The sequence below is a fragment of the Xenopus laevis genome, chromosome 1L, assembly GCF_017654675.1.
Source record: "Xenopus laevis strain J_2021 chromosome 1L, Xenopus_laevis_v10.1, whole genome shotgun sequence".
NCBI classification, from domain to species: Eukaryota; Metazoa; Chordata; class Amphibia; order Anura; family Pipidae; genus Xenopus; species Xenopus laevis.
This window is the reverse complement of record NC_054371.1, coordinates 88,105,033-88,127,310: the sequence shown is the minus strand read 5'-3', so window position 1 is coordinate 88,127,310 and position 22,278 is coordinate 88,105,033. Positions and strand designations below refer to the sequence as shown.

Here is a 22,278-nt window from a genome sequence, read left to right as displayed (position 1 = left end):
TGTTTTTAATAGAATATTTGCATTTACCGTATGTACATGAAAGATTGTAACATATTGATTTTTCTTTTTAAACCATTCTTGTAATGAAACAGACATTTCCCTAATTTATTGCAAGTTAATTGCCCCCACCTAATTGTCTTGATTATCCCAATTATGTAAATTGTTATAACCACCCACCAACCTGATAAATAGCTTTGAAAGGTTGTATGGGTAATTGCCCCTGAGGAAGTATATTCATACGAAACGCGTTGGGCTACTCAGTCTGTTCTTAAAATAAAGAACTTTTAAATTGAAATTTTTTTTTGTAAATTTAATGCTGCCTAAAGAAATTGTTAGTGGAACATACGCTGAAATCTATAGCGCTGTGCACGAGGAGATGACCGCCATCCACAAACACTGTAAACCAACACTACAGCCGCCTACAACTGAACCCTCCCCCCCTGGACCCAACGATCGAGACCGGGGCATCGATGACCGCCTGATCAGTACCTTGCCGAAGGGAGATCGTATCGCTGAATACCCTCCATCAGGTTACTAGACGTTTCCCAAGTAGAGTTTCCGGTAAGCTGAATCCCCCATCCTCCTCCAGCAACACACAGACAATCCTGCACATGTTCCTGGTTTTTCCCGTTAGGTACACTGCCACTGTGATCTAACAGACCTACGACAAGCACGGAATCGCTAGTAAGAACGCACAACCCGACAATTACCCTGTGAGTAGGGTAATTGGAAATTGGGAGTCGGGAAATTTCTTCTTCATTTTCTCTAGGTAATTAGATATCCAACAACCAGCAGCGCACCTTCTCCTATCTATTTCTTAGCACTGATGCTGCCTTGCTACACTAAGACCCAGAGTATATTTTCAAACTTCTGCAAGGAGTTTATATGTTCTCCATGTTTCTGCATGGTTTTCCCCCTCGTACTCTGGCTTCCTCACATTCTTAAAAAAGCATACAGGCAGATTAATTGGCTCCTTGTGACAATGACCCGAATGTGTTCTGTGAAAGTGAAAGGGACCTTATATTGTTAGCTAAACTGGGGCAGGGAATGATGTGAATAATGAGCTATCACCAAAAGGGCTGTGAGTGCAATATACAGTAGATAACACAAGTAAATATATACATTTTATTATAAAAGAGTAAAAGGTGGGCCCAGAGACAAAAGCATTGCTTTTAGTATAATAACACTACAATTTTTATATATATTTTTTATATATTTTATATATATTTATTATGTGGTAAAATGATAAAAGAAACGTGTCTAAAGGTGAATTTTGCCTTTAATTTCTTCCCAATTAGACATGTAAGCTGTAAGGAGAAGTTACTAAACAGGGAATGGTTTCTTTGTTTAAAGGAGTTTGCTGTCTGGCCCTGGAAGCTATAGTGTTCTGGAAGGAACAGGCAAGCCAGACAATCCATTCCAGTGGTCCAAGTTGCATACTGGAGCTCACTTTCCCCAGGAAGCCTGTCCTGTGAAAAGGTATTTAATTGTAGTGAGTGGTAGGAGTTCAGTGAGTGTTAGGAAGGTCTCTCTCTGAGCAGGACACAGAACAGGAAGGTTACCTGTCTGTTTTGAACACTCCCAGAGGGGCTGTGGGTACTGCCTGCCACTGCAAGGAGCAAAGGGAGATGTGGCCAGGTTACTGAGAGTCAGAAGGTGAGACAGGCCAGAGGCTGGTGAGCTGGTGGAAGCCACCCTGTATGGTGAGAACCCCAGAGTGAGGAAAAGAAAAGAATGCGTGCTGTTGAAAAGCTAATGAACTGTGTTCCTGTTACCTTTATGTTGAGAAGAGTTTGCCTGAATAAACCTTTGTTTTTTGCCTGAAGACGTGGTGTCCCTGTATTTATGCTCCTGATCCTACGCTTACCTGCCTACCATAGCTACTGTAATTTCTCCCAAAAACTGTGTGTACAGGCAGACAGTTTGTCAATATATATATTTATACATCCATGATAAAGGCCCCAAAGTGGGCCGAAACATTGGATGCACGAGTGATGAATTACTAAAATCTTTTGTGACACAAGAATTTGGAGTGCGGGTCCTTCTATAAGAACTATACAATTGGATTTGACCCAGCACCCGCAAATACACATTGGAGTTCGAGGGCAGGTACCATCTGGACTTTCCTCTTCGTCTTCTTCAACTCTGCATTAGTTAACCTTGCACTTTTCCATTCTTAAAAATAAGAATTAAATTTACAGGCAGATTCTCCCTTTAAGGACAATATCACCTGGGTCAATTTCAGGCATTTTGTCCACTTCATTTTTAACAATAGTTACATCTGTACTGCCAAAAATGTATTTTGATTTCAGTTTTTTTGGAAACTGTGTACAAAACATGGTATACTTTTCAGGCAATTATGTAAAAGAACTGATTCACACAGGCCTTCAACTTAAAAATATAAAGGATTATTTTTGTTTATGAGTTCCAAACAAAATATCTTTTTTTTTCCAAACAAAATGTTTTTTTCTATTATGAAGAGTCAAATCTTAATATAATTCATGTGTTATGGGATTGAAAGCATCAGTAATGTATTTATCCTAATATCATAAAAACTCCAGGATAGATATTACAGAAGAACCAAATACCATTTCTCTTTAATACAGTATGTCATATTAATGTATGCATTTTGCTGATATTTCTTACCTCAGCAAGATGATTTGGATATGGCATTTTGGTCGTCATGTAGAACCTAAAATTCTTAACATAGTCAATGTCAGAGTCTCCAAGGTGAATTAGCAACCTCCTTCCTGATGTAAAGGTCTGTTTCAAAAGGACTTGCTCCATAGCAGGATCTAATGTCTATTTTAGCTGTAATAAACAAGTTTAGTTCATACATGGTTAAAGTGATTTGCCATAATGTCATTATTGTTAATAATCTGTAATTATTATTTGAAGTTATAAACCTATAACAAGTGTATGCTTTTAATTACGTTATCAAAAATTGACATGCTTTCCTAATGGAAAAAACATTTTGCCATAGGCAGCATATTTCCTATTCATATTTTAAAAATGGCTCCAAGTGGGAAAAAGGCATGTAACCTTTGTAAGCCTCTCCAAGATCAACACAGACATCGAAATGCCCACTCTGTTACAAGGCTTATAGTCTCTGCAATAGCAATCTGTGTATAATTTTTACAATACTAATTAAGTTTCTTCCATTATTATACTGCATTTGAACTGAAAAGGATTAAACTGTTGAGCAACTTTCACCTGCGCAGTGAGGGTGACAACAGCAACCCTGTATTTACCATCTGAAGGCTGGTATTAGGTAAACTGTTCCATTGTCCCAGCACACACTGCCTCTTGCACATTACAGAAGTTAATACCAGAAGATTGACACAAAGGACTAATATAGATGTTCACAAGAAGGATCAAGCACACTTACCTATGGCATTTTGATTGGAGCATTCTAGTGTTCATCAATGAGCCCCAGATGTTGGTATCGCCAACATGTTCAGGGTTAAACCAAGATGGGAGTTGTAGTCTAGCAATATCTGTGGACCCACAATTATGGAATACTGCTATGATGTGAGGCCACTAGGGTATGATCATTTATAACAGCTGTGTAGGCCTTAACTGTACTTGGTAATGGCAATCCCGCATAATACTGTTCTCAAAATAGCTAAACCGAATTTAAAATCAGGAATATCAGGGATCCTGTCATCTGAAAACATGTTTTTTTCAAAACGCATCAGTTAATAGTGCTACTCCAGCAGACTTCTGCACTGTAATCCATTTCTCAAAAGAGCAAACAGATTTTTTTATATTCAATTTTGAAATCTGACATGGGGCTAGACATTTTGCCCCTGGTCATGTGACATGTGCCTGCACTTTAGGAGAGAAATGCTTTCTGGCAGGCTGCTGCTTTTCCTTCTCAATGTAACTGAATGTGTCTCAGTGGGACATGGGTTTTTACTATTGAGTGCTGTTCTTAGATCTACCAGACAGCTGTTATTTTGTGTTAGGGAGCTGTTATCTGGTTACCTTCCCATTGTTCTTTTGTTTGGCTGCTGGGGGGGGGAGGGAGGGGGTGATATCACTCCAACTTGCAGTACAGCAGTAAAGAGTGATTGAAGTTTATCAGAGCACAAGTCACATGACTTGGGGCAGCTGGGAAATTGACAATATGTCTAGCCCCATGTCAGATTTCAAAATTGAATATAAAAAAAATCTGTTTGTTCTTTTGAGAAATGGATTTCAATGCAGAATTTTGCTGGAGCAGCACTATTAACTGGTTCATTTTGAAAAAAAAATTTTTTCCATGACCGTATCACGTTAAGTGGGTTAGGATGAGTTTACATAGTTACATAGTTAAATCGGGTTTAAATCATGTCCATCAAGTTCAACCCCTCCAAATGAAAATCCAGCATCCATACACACACCCCTCCATACCTTCACATAAATTATATATACACATATCTATACTAAATATAGAGTTTAGTATCACAATAGCTTTTGATTTTATGTCTGTCCAAGAAATCATCCAAGCCACTCTTAAAGGCATTAACTGAATCAGCCATCACAACATCACCCGGCAGTGCATTCCACAACCTCACTGTCCTCACTGTGAAGAACCACCTAAGTTGCTTCAAATGAAAGTTCTTTTCTTCTAGTCTGAAGGGGTGGCCTCTGATGCGGTTATCCTCTTTATGGGTAAAAAGGTCCCCTGCTATTTGTCTATAATGTCCTCTAATGTACTTGTAAAGTGTAATCATGTCCCCTCGCAAGCTCCTTTTTTTCCAGTGAAAACAACCCCAACCTTGACAGTCTACCCTCATAAGCAGTGTTGGACTGGCCCGCCGGATACCAGGAAAACTCCTGGTGGGCCCATGGCCTCTTGCTTCTAACCATTTGGCCTATTTCATGGTCATTCCCTATTTCTTTATGGGAACAAAGAGGCTTAATAATGGAAGAATATAGTATAGTATGTAGAGAAAAGAGACTAGGAGAATAAAGAGGTTGAGTGAGGAGAGGAGGTATAATAGTTTGGAAAGTGGGCCCTCAACCTGGGAAGCCTCTGGCATCCCAGTCTGACACTGCTCATAAGTTAAGTCTTCCATCCCTCTAACCAGTTTAGTTGCACGCCTCTGCACTCTCTCCAGCTCATTTATATTCCTCTTAAGGACGGAAGTCCAAAACTGCACTGCATACTCCAGGTGAGGCCTTACCAGGGACCTAAAACTTTATTTGCTTTAGTAGTCATCATCTTCTGCACACCCTTTTTGTCATACAACATCTCTAAAACAGGTAAGTCACTATAGTCAGAGTTATATTAGTGAAGGGAGCTGCAGGTTTGAGGTACAGAGGCCTGTGTCTATTTGTGCACATCTAGGTGCAGAGTGTAAAGTGCAAAAAATGTAAATGTGCCCTGTACATTTGATATACTGTAATGCAAGAATGGAATAAGACTTAAATTTACAAATCTCTTCAAGCAAGACAGGCAAACCAAGCCTTATAGCATTTTCCAGAGTTCTTAGAAAACCAGCATCAGTAAGCTTAATGACTTTCAAACCATTCTTATTTTCTTTGTTTCTTATCCATCGATTTGCCTGTGGTATAAATATTGCAGAGATTACATGGCGTCTGTTATCTATCTTTAAATCTAAATCTTACTCTTATCTTATTCGAAAATACAAAATATGATTTTTTAAATAGTAGACTATATTTTTATTTTTTTAAATAGGTTGAACAATTAGGTAATCATAAGTTTTATACTGTAAGCACTATGTCATATATGTAAAAACAACCGTGCAGTTTCACTGGAGACAAGACAAAGATTCAGCATCAGGGGCAATCTTTAAGTTTGCAGGGTATTTAGAAATCAAGGGGAACTGTAACTATGTGTATTAAAAAAATGTCTAAAATTATTTTGAATATTTAATAAGTCTGATTTACAAATATTTTGTATTGTTTTTGTTGTATTTTTTTGCAGCTGCAACTAGCATGATCTTGCTGTGAGTCATTGACAGATTACACCTGAACATTTTTAACACCCTTTCTTACAACTGGACAGCCAGGTTGACTTGATAATGACTTAAATATTAACTGGAGTCACTATTTGAAATGGTTCACCTTTAGGGTCTTAATTGTTTTTAAGGTCATTGTCCCATACTATGTCAATTATGTCATTAGTTCTAATGGTATAAGTGTTTTAATAGTTCTAATAAAAGTGAAGTTTTAATTTGACTTTAAACTAAGGTACCAGAACCTGAACTTGCCCAATTAAGGCGATATGTCTGTATAATATGGCATCTCCCATAATTAAGTAATCAATTCTAAATTATTTCATTTGGACATGTGGGTTGTGGGGCCTCATTAAACATTTCATTTTTCCATTTTGTCTCCAGATTTCTGATGTTCAAGAAGCAGAATAATAATTTTGGCATAAAAAAACGTTCCTATTTGCAGCTGAGATCCACCTGTTATCGGTCTGTGTGCATCAAGTAGAGAGTCTGTAATTCAAAAATATTGGCAGTGATGACTCTATATTTTACCTGATCTTGTGGGTCAATCATTAAGGGCCAGCTTCTTCCTTGCGTAACTCGAATACTCTGTTGAAACATGATCTCTAGCCAAACCATCTGTATTCCACGGTCGGATTCAATAGGCATCCCCCAAAACATTTATGAGAATGAAATTTGGGCTAATTGAAATCTCCAACTCTTGACACTTCTTTATCCAACAATCTACAAGCAGTTAATAATGAATAAGAATATGAACTTCCTGCAATTAAGTTTTAAAAATCCAGACACAAGGGGTTATTTACTAAAGTCAGAATTTAACTCACATTGTTAAAAAAAAAAACACTAAACTCCCATGCTCGAGTTGACCTTATTTATTAATAGAATAATCCAAATCAATCGGATCGTGGAAAAATTCAATAAAATCAAGCAAAAACCCAAATCTTTCGAATTTTTTTGGGCTTTTTTCCTGAATTGCTTGATTTTTTCGAGTTTTTGCCCGAAGACCCTCAAAAAGTCAGATTTTCAGGCTAAACCCAGCACAGACCGCAATAACTTCAAATTGAGATAGGTGCCTCTCCCGTTGACTTGTACAGGACCTTGACAGGTCTAAGATGGCAGATTTTCAGATTCAGTCTTTTTGCAGCATTGGGGTATAATAAATCTCAAAAAATTAAAGTTTTTTTTCCCACAAAAAAATAGAATTTTTGCCCCAAAAAGCCCGACCAGAAAAATGCAAGTTTTAGTAAATAAAACCCAAAGTGTCAACACTTTTTACACAGCTTTTTACAAAATTCACAAAGTTTCACAAAAATTCATAAATTATGACTGGTGTAAAAATATATACCTTTATAACTATTTTAGAACAAAATTCACTTCAGTGGTGGGATCTCTGGTTGGCTCTGGACGTCACGTGTCACATAACCCGGCCAAGGAATCACTTCATACAAGATATAATGGATTTCTCTGACACAATTTCCAAAGTATAAAATATTGTACTTTATTTAATCCAATACAATTTGTCAGCTAAGGTAAAGTGCATACGTTTATAACTATGGCTGGAAAACAGAAGGTAACTCGGCAGGAATCGATAACTGGCCCTTGTAATCTTTGTCTTCCTCAGAAAGACCAAGAGGAATTGAGGATGGTTAAAGAACAAGGGAAGTGTGAGCCTCCTAAGACTTGGAACATGTGCAGTACAGAACCCTTTGAAAATGTTACTGCATAGTAAATAGCAATGATTTGGGTGACCCTAGGGCATTTGTAAAACCTGGGGTAGCCCAAAATGTTGCAATTTGCTATGTAATAAACACCTTTTTCAAAAGCTGTGGTTTATTTTTATTACATTGTATGGACCGTACCAAGGGCAGGTTGGGGGGACCACTGTAGAAAACTGACACAATACATTTTGTTCTACACACCTGGATGACTTAGATACAAAGTATCTAAAGACTGCAGTGTGCTAAGAGATTGCAATCATTTAGTCACATCTAAAAGAAGTGTGTATAGTTTTTCATATTTTGACAAGCATTTATTCCTTTATTATATTGGTTTGTTTATATTGCATGTAGTGCAGTATTTATACATGTAGGTATGATGTTCAGATTGTTCTGCAAATTAAATGACAACCATGTACATTTTTAAAGACAAGCTTTGATAGATAAAGCATTTAGGCATCTTTTGCAGAATTGTATTCCCACTGCTGGTATAGTCAGGGATGTCTTTTTAATCCTACAAAGAAGCAGTATTCGCAAGATGGATCTGGGACTTACATCTACTCTATGTCATATATGGATATTATTAATATTTTCTTGGTGAGTTTACATAAATTATCTTATGAGCATGAATACCCCAAATCAAAAAGATTCGGAGGTAGCCTAGCATAGAGGCAATTTCTTTTCATAATTACTCTAAAGGGATGTTTGTTGCTTCATGGCTCGGGTCCCACGAGCTGTAGCCACTGTGTTGAACAACCAATGTATCCTACGGAGACTCTGATATATTAAGTTATTTAGTTCTGAATAAAGGGACTGATAAAATCTGAATATTTAGACTGTGTTTTCTATGTACAATTCAGTGTAAGTCAGATTTGTACATTTGTTCCAGCTTCATAATACAAGAATACAAGATGTGACTTAGAATATATCAACCAGTTAAGAACTGTACATTTTTGCCTTATCTTTCAAGCATTATCTTAATAACACCGAAGGGACAATTTATAGATTAATATTGTAAAGTATCAGTCAAATCATGACAAATGTGCTGTAGGGGACCCAATGGGGTTAATTTCCTTAAATGCAGTACGGCCAGGGGAAGGAAGGTTTCTCAAATTGGCCCAAGAATTTCGTGATAAGTTTATGTCCAAAAGTTATATAATGGGAGGGAGCACATGGCTCATCTTGTCTGGATGTGATGGGGAGCCTGGAGCAGAAAGCCCCAGTATTAAAGCTGGCCATAGATGTTGAGATTTTTAAAAGATCAGATCTTCTCAGAACTATCGTACGATCGTACGAATTTACCATCAACTAAAAAGACCAATTTGCCAGGAAAACAAAGGGGAGCTGCCTGCTTGGCCCTGCAAACATAGATAGATTGCACTGGGACTGACAAAGATTTTTTGACCTGGCCGATCAATTTCCTGACAGATGTCGGCGGAAAAATCATAAGATGTACGATCGTTCGAATCCCACTAACCGCATGATAATTTCGAAGGATTGGTCAGCTTCCCTAAAATCGGTCGTTCGGCAAGAAGAATCGTCGCATCTATTGGGAGCTTAAGTCAGTGTCCTAAGGAAACCCCAATCCCTTAGTGAAGTCAGGGAAAAGAGACCCTGTGAACAAGGTATATGTAGTAGATAGCAGTTTTTGCTATAGAACATTCATAGGAGGTGTGAGATAGACATGCCAGCTTAGAAAGAGCAGTTCCACCCAGGAGACTAATGAGGAGTTAGCATTCCAAGATAGCATCCACCACAAGCTAGTGTCACTCCATGAGAGTTGAGATTTTGTTGCTTATCTTTAAGGGTAGACATTATAGCATCCAGCTCAGCCTGTAGAAACCGAGCTGAGATTATTAAATATTCCTCATGTGAAGGAAAATTTGTTGATTTAGCACTGTACATGTTGAGCAAGTAAAGCAAATTACACCTCATACCTGTGCAGCTACAAGTTTAGTTTTTTTGGATCCACATCTTTAAGTACCCAGGAACACAAATCCATGGCTCTCACACACATGCACATTGAGCGGCATGCCTTGGACATTTTTTTCAACTTTCTCAGGCATAAAATCTTGGTTATTAATGTACTTTTGCAACAAAATCTGAGGTTTTATATTTTCTTTGTCATATTATAAAAGCCTTTTAAGAAAATTTTAATCTCCGAGTAGTTGCTTTGCCGCTGACCAGTCTGGCCTGATAAAATGAGAAAAAGACACATTTAAATATTATACGTATGATGAAACTGAATATTTTTGTCCAAACTTTCAGGACTAATGAGGGATCAACATAGAGATGATTTTGTAAAGGTTAACTGAATGAAGCCAAACTTTGAAAACAAAACTGGTTTATCTCAACGAAACACATGCAGAAACTGCACTAATCTATGAAAATGCAATTCTATTGGCTTGCAGTACAAGCTTTTGAACTTCACATCTCATAGGGAAACTATAAAGTACCCCAAAACATTGCAGGTCTTTTTACAGAACATCATAAAAATGGTTGTTCAAGGGAAAAGATATGAAAGGCAAACTTTAGTGATATGTTTATGCCAGTTTTGTAAGATTCTTTAACAGAATCTTATTAGTGATGGGTGAATTTATTCGGCAGGCGCAAATTTGTGGCGAATTTGCACGATTTGCCATCGGCGAACAAATTCGCAAAACGCAGAGAAAAAAACGCAGCGTTAAAAAAAATGTCACCGGCGTTAAAAAAAACCGGACGCTGGTGTAAAAAACGGACGTCCTCGTCAAATACCAGACGTCGGCACCGTTTATCAGAGCACAAGTCACATGACCAGGGGCAGCTGGGAAATTGACAAAATGTCTAGCCCCATGTCAGATTTCAAAATTGAATAAAAAAAAATCTGTTTGCTCTTTTGAGAAATGGATTTCAGTGCAGAATTCTGCTGGAGTAGCACTATAATTGATGTGTTTTGAAAAAAAACTTGTTTTCCGATGACAGGATCCCTTTAAGGATAATGAATCTTTCTGTAATTTGGATCTTCATACTTTAAGTCTACTAGAAAATCATGTAAACAAGATACTGTTTTATTATTACAGAGAAAAAAGTAATAATTTTTAAAAATTTGGATTATTTGGATAAAATTTCAGTCTATTGGAGGTTATTTGTTGGAGAAAATACTTTATTTGTAAGGGGCCGATTCACTAACTTCGAGTGAAGGATTCGAAGTAAAAAAACATCGAATTTTTAAGTGTTTTTTGGGCTACTTCGACCATCGAATGGGCTACTTCGACCTTCGACTACGACTTCGAATCGAAGGATTCGAACTAAAAATCATTCGACTATTCGACCATTCGATAGTCGAAGTACTGTCTCTTTAAAAAAAATTTCGACCCCCTAGTTCACCATCTAAAAGCTACCGAACTCAATGTTAGCCTATGGGGAAGGTCCCCATAGGCTTTCCTAAGTTTTTTTGATCAAAGGATATTCCTTCGATTGTTGGATTAAAATCCTTCGAATCAAACGATTTGAAGGATTTAATAGTTCGATCAAAGGAATAATCCTTCGTTTGTTCGATCGTACTATCTGCGCTAAATCCTTCGACTTCGATATTCGAAGTCGAAGGATTTTAATTCCCAGTCGAATATCGAGGGTTAATTAACCCTCGATATTCGACCCCTTAGTGTTAAAAATATCTTTTCACATTTTGATATTACCGGTTCATATTTTTAACCAGGCATGTTTCCTTGTCATTCATCTATGCTGATTGGTGAGATTTGCTGCACATTTGTACCTACAGGGAGAGAGACTAAAGCTGCACAATAAAAAATAAATCAAGAACGGATAAAGGATCATGGCACTAGCGATGTGGCCCCCCTTTGACCAGCTCCGACAATAACGTTTTAAGCATGAAGTGGGATTGGGGGTGGCATTGGGGCTGCCTCAGACAGCAACAGCCACTCCCCTGACCATGAATTGTGGCACATATAATGTATTTCAAAAGGCAGACTAAACTGCATATTTAATAAATGTAAGATGGAAATTTAGCTTTTTCAGGCATTTAATATTATTTTAATATCATTTGTCACAAATATGTTCTTCTACCAACACAAAGCACAAATTTACTACAGGCATCTACTGCAAGCCTTCATTTGGCACTGGATCTGCTGAACAATTCAAACTTTGGTTGCAGGATATAATAGTTTTTATAATCTCAGACTTAGCAGTTTGATTGGAAAACCAGTGGTAAAATTCAAAAATGCTTTGATAAAAAGAAAGTAAATTAACAATGCTTCCTTGCTAATCATATACCTTCTCACTTGAATTATCTGCATTTTCATGATCTACTGATAATTTCTCCATTAACACATCAACTGATTTCTGCCTAAGTACTGGCTCCAAAGTTGACAGGTCAACTTTCATTTTATCGATAAGTACATTTGTTTCCAGAAGTTTGCTTAGTACATTCTTTACACGATCACGGGCCTTGAAAAAGACAATATTTCAGTGTAAATCATGTCTTGGTAAAAACATAATCTTAATTTTAACAATATTTGCTGTTGAGACAGGAATATGATACAAATTATATCAGTTATCTATTTGGTTGAAAATAAAGAACACACCCATCTTATAGATGTGTTGTAAACTTTTACATTTACTCCGTAAACAACAGAAAAAAAAGCTTATTTGCCAAGGCTACTGAAGTGAATTGAAAGCATAATTTTGGAGAGCAGAACTATATTGACAGGGCTAGTCTATCATGATGAAGGAATGACTGCTGTTATAAGCTCACAAATTCTACACTTTAAAGAGTGCTTTTCCATTTTTGCCTTTTTCTCCCAGTGGCTACTTCTCCCGACTCCTGTCCTGATTGAAAGGTGTCCAGTTATAACTGAGGTCATGAACAAACTGTTTTAATCTGTTCTGCACATGATGGTCAAAGAATCCAAAATAATTTATGGAGAGTGTTTTTACTTTAATATTTTAAAATAACTCAAAAATACCAAAACATTATGCACTGATTATAGTCATATTGTATCTATAGAAATAAAATATACATTTGAAGTATATGTGCCTTGTCAATGCAAATTATAGCCTCCTATTAAAGTGGACCTGTCACCCAGATAAAAAGCTGTATAATAAAAGTAATTTTCATATTAAACATGAAATCCTAATTATTTTTTTATTAAAGCATTCATAGCTGTTTTAAACTCATTTAAAATCTCAGCTGCCAATCAAATATTGCCTGTCCCTTTTCTATTCCTTAGGCATAGAGGTGGGGCAGACCATTACTTTGACTTTCCATTCAGCACTTACTAGATGTCACTGCACTCCCCACATTCCCCCTTTCTCTTTAACATTTAATTTTGAGATGATGCAAGGCTTTCCTTAATAGCAGTGCCCACAAAATGGCTCCTGCCTGCTTGCTATAATTATGAATTCCCAGACCGAAGGAAACAAGATTCAAATATTTATATAGTATAATGAAAGTTTCTTTTGCTTGACAAACCTGATAAAATAGGATTTGAAATAATCTTTTCAGGTGACAGGTCCCCTTTAAAGGAGGGTGCACCATACTGCATCGAAATAAATATATTTTCATACACAACATTCAGTAATATAATCCTATCAATATGACCCTCAGTAAGGTTTTTTTTTTCTCTGTTCTGTTACTTAATCCATCTTTTTATACATCTGCTTATTATTGGCTTATTTTATGGTTTTATCCATTTATTTCCCTTTCTCAGGTATGTGAAAGGGGTAATTTATGACAGAAAATGCAGTTGCAGTCAAACAAAAATAGATGCAGTCATCAGAAAACTGCCAGGTTATTCTGTATACATATGTAACCTTATCTATGTGGAAATAGTTTCCCCAGTATTTCGTCATTTTGGCAAGTATAAAACACACATTTGCCTGTTAATGGAAGAGGGATAGATGGGGGTGGAATTAATCTTGAGAACAAATAGTTGCCAGTGAACTGGAAATATAGAAGGCATTTTCTACATTAACAATACATAAGAGATGGAAGACAAATAAATAAGTGACATGCATAGCTGGAACTCTGAAAACAGAATCTGACTTTTTCTTTTAATCAAATTTGCTAAGCACCATATAATTATAATGGTTTCAGTCATAGAATACTAACCTTGGAAGTATTCATTAAACATGATTGAAACATGGGCTGATATAATTAACTCCCTTTCACTTCAGTACGACTATATTAGAGAACGTATGTAAATCCCTTTTTAACCTGGGAAAATATAGGCATCATATTCCTCCTTTAAACTAATAGATTTTCCTATTACAAAATGCATTTTACCTAGGTGATACAACTGATTAATCCACATTAAAATGTAATGGCATATCAAATGGCATATCAAAGATTTGTTACATTGTTATTGTTATTAACTTTGCTAAAGGTTCTGTTTCCCCCCAGCATAGACAGATAGAGATTAATTAACTCAAGGTATGAGGTAGGTGTAGTATAGCCTTATGACCTCTGCATAATATTTCTCTGCCATAGCAGTGATTCATATGGATCTCCACACACATTACCGAAAACTTTGCCTTCATCTCCTCACTTCCAAGGTCGATATTAGAGAAATATTTCTGTGAAACAGACAGTAGTGCTTCTTTGGGCCACTGCAAATAAAACAGTGGTACAAGTATTACAATGGAGTAATAATTTCTGCAGTAATAATTTATAAAGTCAGCTAATAGCTTGGTACAAACATCATTTTTATGTACATTTGAATCAAAACTCTTGATTTTCTATATAAAATCCTCAAAGAGTACCATATGGGTGTGTTGTATTGCCAGCTATTGTTAAATTACAACTCTCCACAGCACATTAACAGGTTGTCCTTGGAGCAGTGATACATACATACAGTACACAGAATTTAAATGAATAAAACATTTGGAAAGTGGCCTCTGTTTGCAGGGGATTATGTACTGTAAGTGCAACGGTACAATAGCATGATTTAAGTTACTTTTCAGTGCTTTTAGGGATGCATTAAAAATGAATGAATATACCATATACTGTATATACAATATTACTTTAAGAACATTTCACATGTGCTGTGTTAAATTACATGCCACACTGCATTCTAGGCTGTGACTTAGAAATACAGAGTTGAAATACTATTAATGAGAAAAACATACCGCTCAAAATATGCAAACAAATCTAAACAAACCTTTGACATGGTCACCCTGTTTGTGTGAATTTTGTCCCACAAAAACACTTTCTAATACTAAAACTAAAAAAAATACAAATTGCGTTTTACATATTACTGCCAGTGGTGTAACAATAGAGACAGCGGACCCCATAGTCACAGGGGTGACCAGACTGTGGGGTCTGCTATGCATAAATCTCCCCTCTGCAGTCTCTTTCTTATCCTTAATTTTCTCACACGCTCCTGAACGCCGCAGTGCATGCATCAGCCAGCAGAGGGAGAGTGTGAGGGAGGGGAAGCAGGGTTGTTGTGTGTGCCAGGTCCCTCCAAACATTTTTTCTAGTAACTCTAGGGTTCTTCTAGGGTTTTGATGTAAGTAAAATTCTTAAAAGGAAATAAGTCTACAACAGTTTCCATTTTATGGAATGAGCTATAGCTTTTCTTTAATTTGATTCCCTGCCTTTATGCCACAGGCATATTAACCCATTTTCCCATTCCATTCTGCACTTCCTAGATGTTACTGCACTCCTCACATTCCCCCTCTCTATTCACTGTCACTAGCATAGCCTGTGTATGGGAATGGAAATCAGATTCCCCATTCTTGCGCAAATGCAAGAATCTGGGATGATGCAATGCATTCCTTCATAACAGTGTTCATTAAATGGCTCCTGCCCACTTGATTGTGAATTTCAAGACTAAACAAGGAAACAAGATTTAAATAATTTATACAGTTTGTTTTGGAGAGTTCTGGAACTCTCTAATTTTTCAATCAATTAGTTGCCCGAACATGGATGGACAAAGATGAATAAAACTGCCACATAGTTTAGTGTATTTGTCTGCAAAGTTTTAGAAATTCTGTGAAAGAAGCCAGCCTGTAGTTAATATAAACCCCAGTCAATGACTTTCAAGCTATTGGGCATTGCATGTAAATGGAAAATGTTAGATTAAGACTATTATCTTATAGCAAAATAGGCTATATCTATCAAGGGGCCAATCTTTGATAGGATTGATTGAGCAAAATGGCAAATAACAAAATTGCCCTGCAATTTGAGATCTTTGGCCAAATGTTCAAATTGTTAAATAGTGTGCACACCAGGTTTTATGATGACCTAACTCATAAGCTAATTGATGGCACTGCTTTCAGAGTGTCTTTTCTGGCAACATCAAAAATGATTTTCAGGAAAGCCAAGAAATTGTACAAACCAGCACTGAATGTTGTAGATGTACTTACCTGCACAAACCAGTCAATGGTGCAGCAGTTTACAAGAGATGGAAACATACGACATCTTGCTCTAAATGCCTCTCCAACTGGACTCATACACAGTACTATGTGCAACTTCTGACGTACACGATAATATACTGAAATACCTAATGAGCATTAAAAAAAGACTGAAATTCCAAATTTTTATATTACCCATGCTAATCATACAAAAGTTTTTGCAGTGGTACAATGCATCCAGCTTCACATACGTACACCTAGGAGTATGTTACTGAAAGAGAAAGAAGCTATGTGAGAAGATACACAGAGGCATTTAATGGCTTAGTGAATTAGTTATTAAAACCTCATTAAACATTGTGCTGGTCTGTTACATGTTAAAAAAAATAATACAGTTTACTCTTTGCTGTCAGGCTCTCCTTCACTGTACACTTTCCATAAGATATTGATAAAAGGATATGTGGAAATAGTATCAATGTTTCTATACAGTTACATCAATAACATTATCATTTTGATTGAATTTTTAAAAATAGGTCATAACGTTTAGGAATTGTCCTCTTTGCAATGCATTGATACATTTTCTATTAGAATAAATGCAAATGTGTGTAGATATATAAATCTATGCACAAGAAATAAGTACATATTTCATTGATTAAAATTAGTAGTGAACTGTAAATATAAATACTTTGGATCATTTTGTATAAAGAATAAAACAATTTTAAAAAAAATAAAAAAAGGACAAGTGTTTTCCTAAAAATATACGGGGGTTATTTATCAAAGGTCAAATTTTAGAGTTTTTTATACCTCGAATGAACTTGAATGGGGTTAATAAACTCGAATCCCTCGAATTGGCCTAGTAAAACCCTCTGAAAAAAAATTAATGAAGGCTATTAACATCTTCAAATGGTTCAAGGACCTCTGCCATTGACTCCTACATGACCTTGACAGGTTTTAGATGTTTCCAGGGTTAGGTTACAGTACATCTCTAAAAATCCTAGGTTTTTTAAACCTGAAAAATAGAATTTTGTCCAAAAAAAACCTTGAAAATGCGAATTTTCATGGAAACACAACTCCAACCTTAAAGAATGCCATTATATATATATATATATATATATATATATATATATATATATATAGTTCAAAGCTGGTGCACCAGTCACTATATGTTAATGCCTGGGTGCTGGTTATAAACAGTAATCCATACGCAAAAAGAACCGCACACACAGGTCTTTTGAGTGAAAAACAAAAATAGTAGGCTTTATTACGACGTTTCGGCTCCTAAACTCGAGCTTCCTGATGACGGCTTGAGTTTAGGAGCCGAAACGTCGTAACAAAGCCTACTATTTTTGTTTTTCACTCAAAAGACCTGTGTGTGCGGTTCTTTTTGCGTATATATATATATATACATCATGGAGTATTTTGAACCGCAACTTCTTTTTATACCTATACTTGGTGGGGATCAGCCAATAGAAATCTTAGGCAGTGTTGACCTTTAGAGGGTAACCAGAACTTATTTTCCACATCAAATAATTAAAAAGTTATGAACTTGACATATATATGTAATTCTAGCCATAGGTAGAATTTTGTGTGTTGCGTTGCGGCATGATTTGCGAAAATAAGAGCGATACCAACAGGTTCCACCAAAAAGGGTAGTAAAAAACGGAAATGTCGATAACGCAGTCGATATATATATATATATATCACTCTTGTCCTATTAAAAGCTCTAAAAAAATTTTTACCGCCCTGGGGCAGGGTGGTGAGGCATGAGAAAGACCCTTTTACATGGTTTTTTTAACCTATATGTCTAAAAATATAAAAGTCTCAAGGGAAATTAGTATAGCATTAATTATGGAGTCAGGGAGCATTTTTTTCCTTCTGCAGCAGAAAAAAAAGCATCCTTGCCATGGATCAGCTGGAAGCTAAACAGATATTGTACTCTATTCAATTTACTGTGATAAATGTTCGATAATGTAAAGATGTGTTTACATCCGAAAAATAATTAAATTCACTGCGATATAAATTGAAAAGAATACTAGAAATGGTCAATTCTACAGAACTGCGTTATCGACATTTCCGTTTTTTACTACCCTTTTTGGTGGAACCTGTTGGTATCGCTCTTATTTTCGCAAATCATGCCGCAACGCAACACACAAAATTCTACCTATGGCTAGAATTACATATATATGTCAAGTTCATAACTTTTTAATTATTTGATGTGGAAAATAAGTTCTGGTTACCCTCTAAAGGTCAACACTGCCTAAGATTTCTATTGGCTGATCCCCACCAAGTATAGGTATAAAAAGAAGTTGCAGTTCAAAATACTCCATGATGCATGGCAAGAAGCCAAGAATTGAAGGGTTTTTATAGTCCATAGCCAAATTTAGTATTAACACTTGATTTGGGTCTTAAAAACAACATTGAAAATGAATGTAGCACATTCAACTTGCAAAGATGAAGAATTAACAGTCATGTGCAAACAACTGGGGATGATTAAATCTTTTACACTGTGAATTAGTGGGATCCATTGAAAGGGAAATGATTAAGAATGATTTGTGGTGACAATTGTTGAAAGGCCTATTTAGGATCTGTGTGAATATGTTTTAGTTAACATATAAGATGTTAATATTTTAAACACATCAATATCTTTTTAAAGGTTTGTCTGCAAAGGTTAAACATTATAGTGTTATTGGCAGCTGAATACAAATTGGAGTTTATGTCAGGCCTTTTCCAAGTCAACTAACAGTCTTCTGTTTCAAACACTAGATGGTGGCTAGGGTCCAAAACAAATAAACTGATGTAGTACTAGTCAAGTGTTATACACACACTTGTTTTATATTACTTATTAAAAAAAGACATGAATGGAAATGGAATAAATAAAAATAAGACAAATAGGTCATATATTTTTAATAAATATATCTGAAAAAACTTTTGTTAATGAAATATACATTGGCGTAGCTGTAAACGCCTTTAAAACACTAGTGTGATAAGGTGCATGTGTTAGAATAGAAGATGAAAAGAGGGTGAAAAGGCTTTACCTATAGGACAAAGAGCATTTCTGCCAGTTCAAGGTGGTGTAAGGGAAACCAGAAATAGCGCAAAAGACTTTGATATGTGGTTTCGGGTTGGATTGAATTGAGAAAAATAAGCATTCTGGGCACTTTCAATGGCCCGTTAGCTGGCAAAAACATAGGTAATGGTTAGGTTACTACATACTAGATGATATGCATGTGTATATAGTGGCATTCGCTAGTTTGGCAGCATAGAATAAAGTCACAGGGTAGTAAAGAAAAGTTTTCCTTCCACACGTAGATGTTTGCAGGGTTTGGCTAACCTGTGTGTCAGTAAAAAGGAAAACCATATTTTTATTCTCAACTCCAGCCATTTTGTAGAGTTTCCTTAGATCCTCATGAGAGGAGTCATAATTGTACCCACAACTAAGCTTGATCTGGAAGCATTTATAACCACATATATGAAGTGCTAGCCGGGTTAGAGATTGTTTTCCTGTGCCACCAACACCAACAAATAGGGCATTTCCGCTTTCCTGTCGGATCATCTGTGCAGTCCTGCAAATTGACATACGATTAAATATATGATTCGATAATTATTATAAACATAATTATACAATTAATTCTCCCACCTCCAATAGTTAAGCATCTCAAAGTGTGTCTTTCAGTGGCAACCATTTAATATCAGATTCTTGAAATATCTCCACATTTGCAAGACCTTTACAAAACCAGTTACCCTCATGGATAGGTCATATTTTTGCATTTAGGATGACTATCCTACTGCCCAAAGTTGTACTACTGTATTTTCTATCCCTATCCCTAACCTGGATATGGCACACTTACAGCACCAGATCATCAAATTTCTTTGGAACACTATGTACCCTGGATCTCTAAGGTGACTATGTTGGCACCTAAAATAAAGACTTGGAAAATATATTCAGGCAGCTCAATTGTTTTTTATTCCACTATCTGCCACTCCACCTCTAAAGTGGGTAACGTAAGAATTATCTATTTTAAATTAGCAGCTGTTTCCTGGATACAGTATGTAACCTAACATAAGGATTTATCCCCTAAGCTTTAAAACACAAAATGAATTGGATTATAGTTAACGTGAAACTCACTAGCATTTTAAACAGACAAGTACTATTTCAGAAAATATGGGACCAGTGGGTGCATTATATTGCTCTGTGTGACACAAGTCATGCTCTCCTTTCTAATTAATTGGCTTTATATGTGAACCTGTAGGTAATGCAGTGGTTGTCCTGTATGAGGACGGAATACAAACTGACCAAAGCTTTGGTATGACTATAACGGAAGGTTACTTAATGTTAACTTCCACAACTAGTCTGCAATACTTGCCCTGTACTACATTTGAGGTTAATCTTTGGACCTAGATGGGGCTCAATATTGAGTTACAAATGTGTCCAATGAGAATCATCCCTACTAGTGCTATGCCAGACATCTCAATGTTATCCAACAAGCTGAGTTGTACACTGGTTGAACATTTGGGTGGAATAACTCTGCTGATGGTTTATATTACCTTTAAAAAAAATGCATCTAGAAATTAGACAAAAGGGGTTTTGAGTGATCTTAACACTACCAAAACAATTTTCACAAGTAATATTTATTCACTTTTCCTTACCGTGTTGGAAAATAAATATGTTGAAAACAATTAAATAATCTGTTGAATTCATATTATATTCAGGTTATGCTTAACTTACTAGCCATTTCTGATAACATTTCATGGAAATACTGCTTGTCTTCATTATTAATTAGACGATCATGAAAAATTATTTGGCACTCATGGCAAAATAATCTAAAAAATCTGTGTCTGGTCTCGCATTGATCCTGGATCTCACTGAAGTATACCTAATAAAACAATGATTACCGTAGGTATATCTAAATATAACATTTTACTCAGCAAGAAACACTCTGCAACACATGGATTGTACTCTAACTTGCTTAGTATATTTTAAGCCATTGCTGTGCAACTGGCAGAGCACCCTCTTGTGTGGCCCCCACCCCAAACCATTTGGTTTTTTGGTGTGCTACCACCATTAATGTGCAAAGGTCTTAAAAGTTCTTGTGGTAATATGGTGAGGATTAAAAACAGGGAGTGGTCAACACTAGCTTCCATTATCGGCCCTCCACCATGTGGACCAGAAAAATTCTGGTCCTCGGTACACAGAAGTTGGACAGCACTGGTTTTAAGCCATACTGTACTAACCTGGCTTTAAGAAAAGAGTACAGAACCTCTCCTGGTTGACCACTTGTTTTTATCAGAGGGGGCCTAAATTAGGGTTACCAGGGACAATCCAGCTAGAAGTGTTTCGCTGATTGCAATTCAATATAAGTACAATCAATGCAGACAGGAAACATGAATTTATTAGAGGTGAATTTTTAAGTGACAAATTGAAGGGGTAATTTATTAACAGACGTGTTTTTTTGTTTCCTCAAATCCCATAGGAATAAATAGAAAGTGTGTGTTTGTCTGTATTGAGCTCTAATCACACAATATACCCACAAAGCCTTTTCAGTTTTGGTAGTTACTATATCTTTAAAGGAAACAATTTTACATTGAACACAATTTGACAAGTCACGTAAATGAAATACATAGTGGGATTTTGCTGGAGTTGGGTGAAGATAAACGCTCATTCTGTGGTAAATTTCCACTGCTGCATCTACTATATTTGTTGCAGTCTGCTTGACGGCTTGAGGTAAATCTGCCAGAAATCCATTAAGGATTGACTAGAGAAAGCAAACAATAAATACATGAACAGATAAATTGAAAAAAGTTTTGAATATGAAAAATATTTTTAGTATGTGAAAATCAGAATGAATGTTAAGGCATGATATGCCTTTTATAAATACGAATTAACATACATATATTTAAACATATGATGCAGTAGATAGTTTATCATTAATTTTAAAGTGCACTAATCTATCTTATTTTTTATAAAAAACAATTAATTGTATATTGGGAATCACTGCTAAACTTTGGTAAATGATTGTCTTTAATTCATTTAAGTTATTAATTTCTAATTTATTGCACTGCACTTTATTCATTAGGATTAAATAAATCACAGATTTATTTTGCACAAGTAAATAGAGGATAATTGAGAGAAATCGGCTGAATAAGTATCCGGTGCTAAGTGGTATTTTGATATAAGGGGGGTTCTTTTTTTCTAAAGTTGTTTTAAGTAATTTATGTACTGACATGTGTCAGACCCCAAATGTAAT

General features: G+C 36.0%; 1 pseudogene; it reads right to left on the bottom strand.

Moving 5' to 3' along the window:
- The window catches only part of LOC108719654, a 95,841-nt pseudogene that overhangs the window by 56,556 nt on the left and 17,007 nt on the right, over positions 1–22,278 (bottom strand).